Source organism: Macaca thibetana, chromosome 5 (assembly GCF_024542745.1).
Source record: "Macaca thibetana thibetana isolate TM-01 chromosome 5, ASM2454274v1, whole genome shotgun sequence".
NCBI lineage: Eukaryota > Metazoa > Chordata > Mammalia > Primates > Cercopithecidae > Macaca > Macaca thibetana.
In genome coordinates, this window is record NC_065582.1 from 116,216,640 (window position 1) to 116,228,193 (window position 11,554).

Below are 11,554 nucleotides of genomic sequence, written 5' to 3' on the forward strand. Positions count from 1 at the left end.
CCTAGCTAATTTTTCTAGTTTTTTGTAGAGATGGGGGTCTCACTATGTTGCCTAGGCAGGTCTTAAACTCCTGGGCTCATTTAATCCTCTCCCTTTGTCTTCCCAAAATGCTGAGATTACAGGAGTGGATCATTGTGCCCAGCCGACTTTCTTTATTAGACAGTTTTACAGTCACAAAAAAATTTGAGCAGAAAGTGCAAGGATTTTTGACATACCTTCTGTCCCTACACACGTGCCGTCCTGCCCACTATCAACATCCCATATTAGACATTTATTAGAATTGATAAACCTACATTAATATATCATTGTTATGTGAAGTCCATAGTTCACAGTAGAGTTCATTCTTGATGGTGTACATTTTATGGGGTTTGACAAGTGTATAATGGCGTGTATTCACCATTCTGTATGACACATTAGAGTATTGTACAGAATAGTTTCACTGCTCTGTAATTATCTGTGCTCTATTTATTCCTCCCTCTCCAATAACCCCTGAATTTTTTTTTCTATCTCCAAGGTTTTCCTTTTTCCAGAATGTCATACAGTTGAAATCTAATAGTATGTAGCCTTTTCAGATTAACTTCTTTCACTTGGTAATACACATTTAAGGTTCCTTCACATCTTTATTTATTTATTTATTTATTTATTTATTTATTTATTTATTTATTTTTGTGACGGGGTGTCGCTCTGTCGCCCAGGCTGGAGTGCAGTGGCGCGATCTCGGCTCACTGCAAGCTCCGCCTCCCGGGTTCAGGCTCAGCCTTGTGAGTAGCTTGGACTACAGGTGCCCACCACTATGCCCGGCTAATTTTTGTTTTTGTAGTGGAGACGGAGTTTCACCGTGTTAGCCAGGATGGTCTCAATCTCCTCACCTCGTGATCCGCCCGCCTCGGCCTCAGAAAGTGCTGGGATTACAGGCGTGAACAACCACCGCACCCGGCTCCCTCCACATCTTTTCATGGCTTGATAGCTCATTTCCTTTTAATGTGGGGTAATATTTCATTGTCTAGATGTATCGCATTTTATTTATCCATTCATTTTCTGGAGAATATCTTGGTTGCATTATGTTTGGGTATTTATGATTAAAGCTGCTATACATATTCACATGCAGGTTTTTATGTGAAAGTAAGTTTTCAACTCATTTGATTAAATGCTAAGAAACATGATTGCTGGATTATATGGTAAGAGGATGTTTAACTTTGCAAGAAATTAACAAACTGTCTTTCAAAATTGCTTAATATTTTGCATTATTTTCATCCATGAATGAGAGTGCCTGTTGCTCTACCTTCTCAGCAGCATTTAGTGATTTCTGTACTTTGGATTCTGGCCATTCCAATAGGTGCATAGTGGTACCTCATTGTTATTTTAATTTGTACTTCCCTAAAGACATATTTTTATACGCCTATTTTCTATCTGTATATCTTCTTTGGTAAGGTGTCTGTGAAGAACTTTTTTTCCAAATTAATTAACTTGTTCATTTTCTTATTGATGAGTTTTAAGTACTCTTTGTATATTTTGGATAACAGTCCTTTAGTAGATGCCTTTGGTAAATATATTTTTCACTGTCTGTGGCTTTGCTTTTTATTTCCTTGACAGTATCTTTTGCGGAGCAAAAGTTTTTAATTTTAGGCCGGGCGCAGTGGCTCACGCCTGTAATCCCAGCAATTTGGGAGGCCGAGGTGGGTGAATCACATGAGGTCAGGAGTTCGAGACCAGCCTAACTAACATGGTGAAACCCGGTCTCTACTAAGTACAAAAAAAAAAGAAAAAGAAAATCAAATTAGTCAGGCGTGGTGGCCTATGCGTGTAATCCCAGATACTTGAGAGGCTGAAGTAGGAGAATTGCTTGAACCCAGGAGGTGGAGGTTGCAATGAGCCAAGATTGTGCCATTGCACTTCAGCCTAGGCAACAAGAGTGAAACTCCTTCTCAAAAAAAAAAATAATAATAATTATAATTTTAAGGAAATTCAGCATATCGATTTTTGCTTTTATGAATTGTGCCATTGATGATGTAACTAAGAAGTCATTGTCATAACCAAAGTCACCTACATTTACTCCTATGCTGTGTGCTATGAGTTTTACTGTTTTCAATTTAACATTTAGGTTTATGGTGACTTTTGAGTTAATTTTTGTGAAGTGCTTAAAGTCTATGTCTAGATTTGTTTTATTTTTAAACTTTAAACAACTTTAAACTCTTGAGATAACCCCCCCTTTGATCAGAATGCATATTTGTTTTATATGCTTCTTGATTCAATACATTCAGATATTTTCATAAATATGTTTTATGTCTATGCTCATGCATAAAATATTGCTTTTAGCCTTTTAAACTTTTTAATGTATTTTCTTGGTTAAAGGTGATCTTATAAAATGCTTTCTAAGAGACTTATTCATAGAAATGCTATTTTTTATCAATATTTCTTAGAATTCACCAGTAAAGTTATCTTTTATATAATGCAAAGAAGTTTTCTTTGTGTGAATAATTTTGTTTGTCATCACATATTTCCTGTTTTTAAAAGATATAGGGTTATCAAATGTTTCATTCATTTATTAGACATCTTTGGTAATCTTTACTTTCAAAATAATTTTTCCATTTTGTCTATCAAATTTATTGGTGTGAAATTTTTATACATATTTAATTTTTCTTTGGTCTATGTAGAAACTATATTGTTGTCATCCTTTGCGTTTCTTTTTTTATGTACAACTTAATAGGTGTTGACATATTTATTCACTCATGAAGCCATCATCATGATCCAGATAGTGAACATAGGGATATATGTTCATCACAACCAGAAGTTTCCTTCTGCCCTTTTAAATCCCTCCATCCCTGTACCAGAAATGTGTGTCTTTTATAATTAGTTTCTTTCAATTTTATTGATGTTTCTTTAACTTTGTATTTCAGAGATTTGAAATAACAACACATTTCAAAGATATATTAATTTTAACTGCTAATTATCCTTGACTGGTAGTTTCTGCATATTTCCTGGTAACTATATTTTCTATAGCTATAAATAATAACATCTTTCTTCATCACAGCCTACCTCATTAAATAATAGCTAATGAGGGTTTTAACTGCCTCATTCTTTTCCTGGTTGAATAAAAATTTAAATTAAAAAAGCATCATGTTCCTTTCCAACATTAAACCACTGCTGCTCAGAACAAATGTCCCCATTAGCTTGCAAAGTTGATATCTGTATCTGCTTTTCTATCAATTGTGTCTATCTTATAATTTCCCCAATCCCTTAAGTGTTAATGTTTAAATAATTTCTGACTGTTTTTTTCTTAATTTACAACCTTCTTTTTTTTTCCATTTTTGTCTGCATGGTTGTATAATTTCTCTCATAAGATGTTGCACACTCAATTTTTTTTTTTTTTTTTTTTTTTTTTTTTTTTTTTCTGAGACGGAGTCTTGCTCTGTCCCCCAGGCTGGAGTGCAGTGGTGTGATCACTGCTCACTGCAACCACTACATTCTAGGTTCAGGTGATCCTCCTGCCCCAGCCTCCTGAGTAGCTGGGATTACAGGCACCTGCCACCAGGCCCAGGTAATTTTTATATTTTTGGTAGAGATGGGGTTTCACCATGTTGGTCAGGTTGCTTACAAACTCCTGGCATAATGTGACCTGCCCACCTCAGCCTCCCAAAGTGCTGGGATTACAGGTGTGAGCCACAGCACCAGGCCAAAATGTTGTACTCTTAAAATGATTGTACATAAAATCTCTCTGGATATTTATTAATTTCTTGATCTATTTTATAAAATAGTGGGAAGTTGATTTATTTGTTCCTGTTATGTATCTGGTATGAATTTCACTGATTTCTGCTCTTGCCTTTATCATCATCTTTCTTCTTTTACTTTGGATTTAATATGCTCTCCTTTTTTAAATTTTTCCGAGCTATTTAAGATAGAATAGTTGCTTTCAACTTCGATTTCAACTTTTCATTTCTATGCATTTAAACATAAAATTTTCTCTAAGCCTTAAACGTGGGATTATATCTTCCACGTTTTCTTATGCTGGGTTCTCATTTTCATGCTATTTAGAACTTTTTTTTCTTGTGAATTTTTTTCTTTGCGCTTATATCTTATTGATAGTGGTTTGTTAAGATTCAGTTCTGGGGACTTTACATATAAGTTTCTGTCATTGATTTCTAATTTAATTACATCTTTGTCAGATAAGTTAGAATGATTTATGTTATTTAAAATTAATGTAGATGCATTTATGGCCTAACATATGACATATTTTGGTCAACATTCCATATGCATTTCAAACATAAACAAAGGTTTTGGATATAGTATTTCTAAATGTTAATTATGTTAACCTCATTGCTAATATTGTGTAAGCCTTCTGTGTTCTCATTTTTTTTCTTTTTTCTTTTTTTTTTTTTTTTTTACCTGTTCTCTCAGTAACTGAGGGAAGTGTTGAAATCCCCAACCATACTATGGAAGTTACTTACTTTTTTTTTTTCAGATTTGTTTCATGTAACTTGAACTTCTTTATTAGGATATTTAAGAATTTATGATTCCTAAGTTAATTAACCACTTTGTAATTTTCAAATGTCGCTCCTTAATCAAATGAAATGTTATAGCCCCTCAAGCAGTCATAATGCCTTCCATTTGCTAGTTTTATCTTACTTCATTTTTTGCTTTTAACTCATCTAATTTGAGTGCAGTAAGTTATATTTCAGCAAAATTTGAGTCTTCACAAACAAGTATGATTAAAGGATAAGTGTTATAGGAATTGAGGTTATTTCAGGGAAATTACTACAATGCTGGAAACTTGAACCCTTGAAATAATTCAAGTTAGAATATTAAAGATAAGCAGTGAGCAGTAGAAGCAATGAGCAGTTTGTCCTGCTATGGTTGCAAATATTTAGGACTAAGAGATTAAAATAGGTAAACTTTAAAATCAGGATTTGGTCCTCACCTTGGGGTGCTTGCCATCCCAATTTTGAAAATTATGTAATTACTAGCAATGTCAAGAACTAGAATAGGACCTTGAGAAGAACTGATATCTAGCTAGTACAAGTAATGAAGCTTATCAAGTAATATCCAGTCTGATTGCTCTTTGCTACCAATATAGATTCAAAGAGTAAATATACCAAAATATTATTGAAAGTGAAACAATCTCAATGTTGTGTGAATTAACTATGTGGACCTGGACACTATAATATTTATGACATGGATTTAGAAGAAAAATATCAGTGATCTAGATACTAAAATATTTAGTGAATCAGGAGGCATGATGAGTGTTTAGAATATAATTAAAGTAGGATATAGTTGGTTATATAATGTGATGGTTTGTATTTCAAAGAAGCCATATACTTACAGGGGATGAAGAACAATGTTCTACAAGTGCCAGCTAGTTAAATATTAAATATTAAAATGTGTATTTTACTTTTGGAACTACAGAAAGCATGTGGTAATCAGAGAAATAACAAAACTAACATTTAATTGAGCTCTATAGGGAGTATCATTATTAGAAATTGGGTTCAAGTGACTGCATGAAAGCAACAGGAGCATTCAGATAAAGGTAGATAGAATAGGAAACTATGTGGATGACAAATTCTAAACTATGGCAACAATACATAATGATATCAAATTAGATGTATAGACATAAAAGGAAAATGATATGGGTGATAAAGAAAGGTATACATATAAAATATATGTTTACATATAAAGTAAACAAATTAACTATATAATGTGATTTTTTGTGATGTCTTCTTATAAAACACTGTCCATCAGTTATTATGAAATATTTAGGATCAGTCACAGGTAGAGATGAGTAGAGGAGGGCTATGGCAGCATCCAAGACCACATAGAGCTCTGTATAAAATCTTAGTACAAAGGAAGGAGTGCTAAATAGGTCCTGTTTAAATACAACAGTATTTGAAGATCAATTGATAAAACAATTAACTCATCTTATTGCAAAGCATTACTTTGTAATATTTGCCATGATGCCAATGGTGTGTTATTGCAAATGCAGATAGAATGTTCTGAAGGTTAGCAATTAAGAAAGAATAACTAGAAGAAAAAAGAAAAGCACAAATATTATTAAATAAACTCAAGTTTGGAATTTAGAGGAAAATTAAGATTTTCATTAGGATATTTATGAGAATTACACTCTATTATCACTTTTGAAAACATACACATTTTTAAAGATTTGTTATGGTTAATCTTTTAAATATTCTCTTTATAGTATAAATTAAATATATTAACCTATATTTATTTTTCTCTTTTCATATACTGTTTTATGACATTATTTAGAAATTGAATATATGTGTGTGTATGTATGTCTGTGCGTATGTATTTATATACATATATGTGTGTCTGTATGTATAAACTTCACATCTAATTTTATGAACCATTTTTTCTCATATAATGTCTTATAAGACGTGTGTCCTCAAGATAATTTACGCAGTTACTTTGTGTTTTGTTGTTGCCAATTTAGGTTGACTTTTTAATATATTTAATGTATTTTAAAAGAAAATAAAATTGATTGATGAACAGATAGGCAGAAAGTCTTAACCATGTAGTTATCAAACCTAACCTGCAAAGAAATAAAAATAATTATTATATAAAGCAAGTGTATTGCAAAGCATAACTCAATAAATTTGAAATGTATTATTTATTCCAAAGATATTTTATTAATTTGTAGTATACACCAGATACTCTTATAAGCTAGGGGATATATCCTGCTCTCATAACACTTACATTCTAGAATAGGAAGAATCATTCATTAAACAAACAATCAAACATACATGTAACATATCAATATATAATATTTTAATTATCAATTTGTTTTATATCTAAGAAAACATTTTATTATTGAGAAAACTAAATGTTATGATGACTATATATACATGGATATACACACACATATATGTATATATAAATGCATATTGAAAGCATTTCTATGATGTATTTACAAATATGATTTTACTGGTCTTTATGTTGTATGGTGTATAGATAATTTTATTTAAATGAAACATTATTACAGACTAAAATGAAAAAATAGAAAAAAATAAATTTCTGTTAGGTGTCATGAATACCATTTGAATATTTTGCTTTAATACTTATGTCCATCATGAGATTCAGCACTTAATTTTGAGCTGCTTTTTAAGAATTCAATAATTGATGTTGATAACAATTTCAGTGTATTTGGAAGCCAACATTTTGGAGAAGGCCTCGGACACAATAGGAAGAGTGAAAAAGGCATGAGTGAAAAGAAAATTAACTTTAGTTGTGTTTCGCTTAAAATTACTCAAAACGGATGGTGATGGGAAAGTGGTGTGGAGACAATCATTAGTCTTATTAACTTGTTAGAAATTTTACAGTGTGTGAATGTAGGGAAGGTACATGAAAGAGAAAAATGATGATTCAAAGAGTTAGGGAATTATAGGAGTTATTTTATTTACCTATTATTTATTTTTAATTAATTTTATATGTTTATGGGGTACAATGTAATGTTTTGTATATGTATACACTGTAGAAAGATTAAATCAAGATAATTAATATATATGGCACTTCGCCATTTAAAGTGGCCTCCTTTAGCAGTTTTGTAATATACAATGCATTATTATTAACTATGGTAAACATGCTATGCAATAGATCACTAAAACCTATTCTTTCTACCTAACTAAAACTTTGTAGCTTTTGGCCAGCAACTCCTCATTCTCCATGCCCAGACCCACAGCCTCTGGTAACCACCATTTTACTCTCTCCTGTGAGTTCAACTTTTTTAGATTCCTCATATAAATGAGATAGTGTAGTATTTGTCTTTCTGTGCCTAGCTTATTTCACTTAGCACGATGTCTTCCAGGTTCATCCATGTTGTCACAAATGACTGAATTTTCATCCTTTTAAAGGCTGTTGTATATATATATATCCACCGACAGAGCACCAGTGTTCCTTTTTCGCCACATTCTCATTTATACTCGTCTGTCTTATTTGATACATTGCCATTCTAACAGATATGACATATTATTGAGGTTTTAATCGGCATTTCCCTAAGGATTAAAGATGTTGATTTTTTTCGTATATCTGTTCTCCAATTGTATTGCTTCTTTTGAGACATGTCTGTTTAGATTTTTGCCCATTTTTTAACCAGGCTATTAGTTTCCTTGCCATTTAGTTGTTTGTGTTCCTTCTGTATTTTGGACACTTGCTTCTTATCAGTTATATGGTATAGAAATATTTTCTCCTAATCTATGAGTGTTTTTTTACTCTGTTAAACATTTCCTTACTTTGCAGAAGTTGGTTTGATGCAATATCCAGTGTGTCTATTTTTGTTTTCTTTTGGGGTCCTATCCAAGAAATCATTGCTCAGACCACTGTTGTGGAGTTTTCCCATGCTTTCTCCTTGCAGTTTTACAGTTTGAGGTCTGAAGTCTATCTTGAATCAATTTTGAATTGATTTTTGTACATGGTGTAAGTTAGGATCCAAATGGTGTAAGTTTGATACATGGTGTAAGTTTGGATCCTTTACAATGTATTGTAATTGGATCCAAATTTTGGATTCCAATTTTGGAACCAATTACAATAAGTTACAATTTTGTAAATTTTACTCATTGCATGTTCTTGGTACCTTTGTAGAAAATCGATTTATTGTAAATGTGTGGGTTTATTTCATGGCTTTCTAGTCTGTTTCCTTGGTTATGGTGTCCGCTTTTTTGCCAGTGCCATGTTACTTTGACTACAACAGCTTTGTAATAATATATTTGTAAGTTAGGGAGAATTATGCCTTCAGCTTTGTTCTTTCTGGTCAAGATTGCTTTGACCATTCAGAAATTTTTGTGATTTTACACATTTTTGAATTGTTTTAATCTATTACTGTGGAAAATATTTTGGAATTTTCATAAAAATTGCATTGCATCTGTAGAATGCTTTGGACAATACAGACATTTTAACAATATTAATTCTTCCAATCCATGAACACAGGATATCTTTGTATTTGTGACTTATTCATTTTATTTCATCATTTTTTTTCCTCACTTTTTTAAAAAAAATTATACTTTAAATTCTAGGGTACATGTGCATAACGTGCAGGTTTGTTACATATGTATACTTGTGCCATGTTGCTGTGCTGCACCCATCAACTCGTCAGCACCCATCAACTCATCATTTACATCAGGTATAACTCCCAATGCAATCCCTCCCCCCTCCCCCCTCCCCATGACAGGCCCCGGTGTGTGATGTTCCCCTTCCCGAGTCCAAGTGATCTCATTGTTCAGTTCCCACCTGTGAGTGAGAACATGTGGTGTTTGGTTTTCTGTTCTTGCGATAGTTTGCTGAGAATGATGGTTTCCAGCTGCATCCATGTCCCTATAAAGGACACAAACTCATCCTTTTTTATGGCTGCATAGTATTCCATGGTGTATGTGTGCCACATTTTCTTAATCCAGTCTGTCACTGATGGACATTTGGGTTGATTCCAAGTCTTTGCTATTGTGAATAGTGCTGCAATGAACATACGTATGCATGTGTCTTTATAGCAGCATGATTTATAATCCTTTGGGTATATACCCAGTAATGGGATGGCTGGGTCAAATGGTATTTCTAGTTCTAGATCCTTGAGGAATCACCATACTGTTTTCCATAATGGTTGAACTACTTTATAATCCCACCAACAGTGTAAAAGTGTTCCTATTTCTCCACATCCTCTCCAGCACCTGTTGTTTCCTGACTTTTTAATGATTGCTATTCTAACTGCTGTGAGATGGTATCTTACTGTGGTTTTGATTTGCATTTCTCTGATGGCCAGTGATGATGAGCATTTTTTCACGTTTCTGTTTGTTGCATAAATGTCTTCTTTTGAGAAGAGTCTGTTCATATCCTTGACCCACTTTTTGATGGGGTTGATTTTTTCTGGTAAATTTGTTTAAGTTCTTTGTAGATTCTGGATATTATCCCTTTGTAAGATGAGTAGATTGCAAAAACTTTCTCCCATTCTGTAGGTTGCCTGTTCACTCTCATGGTAGTTTCTTTTGCTGTGCAGAAGCTCTTTAGTTTACTTAGATCCCATTTGTCAATTTTGGCTTTTGTTGCCATTGCTTTTAGTGTTTTAAACATGAAGTCCTTGCCCATGCCTATGTCCTGAATGGTATTGCCTAAGTTTTCTTCTAGGGTTTTTATGGTTTTAGGTCTAACATTTAAGTTTTTTAATCCATCTTGAATTAATTTTAGTATAAGGTGTAAGGAAGGGATCCAGTTTCAGCTTTCTACCAATGGCTAGCCAATTTTCCCAGCATGATTTATTAAATAAGGAATCCTTTCCCCATTTCTTTTTTTTGTCAGGTTTATCAAAGATCAGACAGTTGTAGATGTGTGGTATTATTTCTGAGGGCTCTGTTTTGTTCCATTGGTCTATATCTCTGTTTTGGTACTAGTACCATGCTGTTTTGGTTACTGTAGCCTTGTAGTATAGTTTGAAGTCAGGTAGCATGATGACTCCAGGTTTGTTCTTTTGGCTTAGGATTGTCTTGGCAATGTGGGCTCTTTTTTGGTTTCATATGAACTTTAAAGTCTTTTTTTCCAGTTATTTGAAGAAAGTCATTGGTAGCTTGATGGGGATGGCATTGAATCTATAAATTACCTTGAGCAGTATGGCTTTTTCATGATATTGGTTCTTCCTATCCATGAGCATGGAATGTTCTTCCATTTGCTTGTGTCCTCTTTTATTTCGTTGAGCAGTGGTTTATACTTCTCCTTGAAGAGGTCCTTTACATCTCTTGTAAGTTGGATTTCTAGGTATTTTATTCTCTTTGAAGCAATTGTGAATGCGAGTTCATTCATGATTTGGCTCTCTGTTAGTCTGTTATTAGTGTATAAGAATGCTTGTGATTTTTGCACATTGATTTTGTATCCTGAGACTTTGCTGAAGTTGCTTATCAGTTTAAGGAGATTTTGGGCTGAGACGTTAGGGTCTTCTAAATATACAATAATGTCAGCTGCAAACAGGGACAATTTGTCCTCCTCTTTTCCTAATTGAATACCTTTTGTTTCTTTCTCCTGCCTGATTGCCCTGGCGAGAACTTCCAACACTATGTTGAATAAGAGTGGTGAGAGCGGGCATCCCTGTCTTGTGCCAGTTTTCAAAGGAAATGCTTCCAGTTTTTGCCATTTAGTATGATATTGACTGTGGGTTTGTCATAAATAGCTCTTCTTATTTTGAGATACGTCCCATCAATACGTAATTTATTGAGAGTTTTTAGCATGAAGTGCTGTTGAATATTGTCAAAGGCCTTTTCTGCATCTATTGAGATAATCATGTGGTTTTTGTCTTTGGTTCTGTTTATATGCTGGATTACGTGTATTGATTTGTGTATGTTGAACCAGTCTTGCATCCCAGGGATGAAGCCCACTTGTTCATGGTGGATAAGCTTTTTGATGTGCTGCTGGATTCGGTTTGCCAGTATTTTATTGCAGATTTTTGCATCAATATTTATCAGGGATATTGGTCTGAGATTCCCTTTTTTAATTGTATCTCTGCCCAGCTTTGGTATCAGGAAGATGCTGGCCTTATAAAATGAGTTAGGGAGGATTCCCTCTTTTTCTATTGATTGGA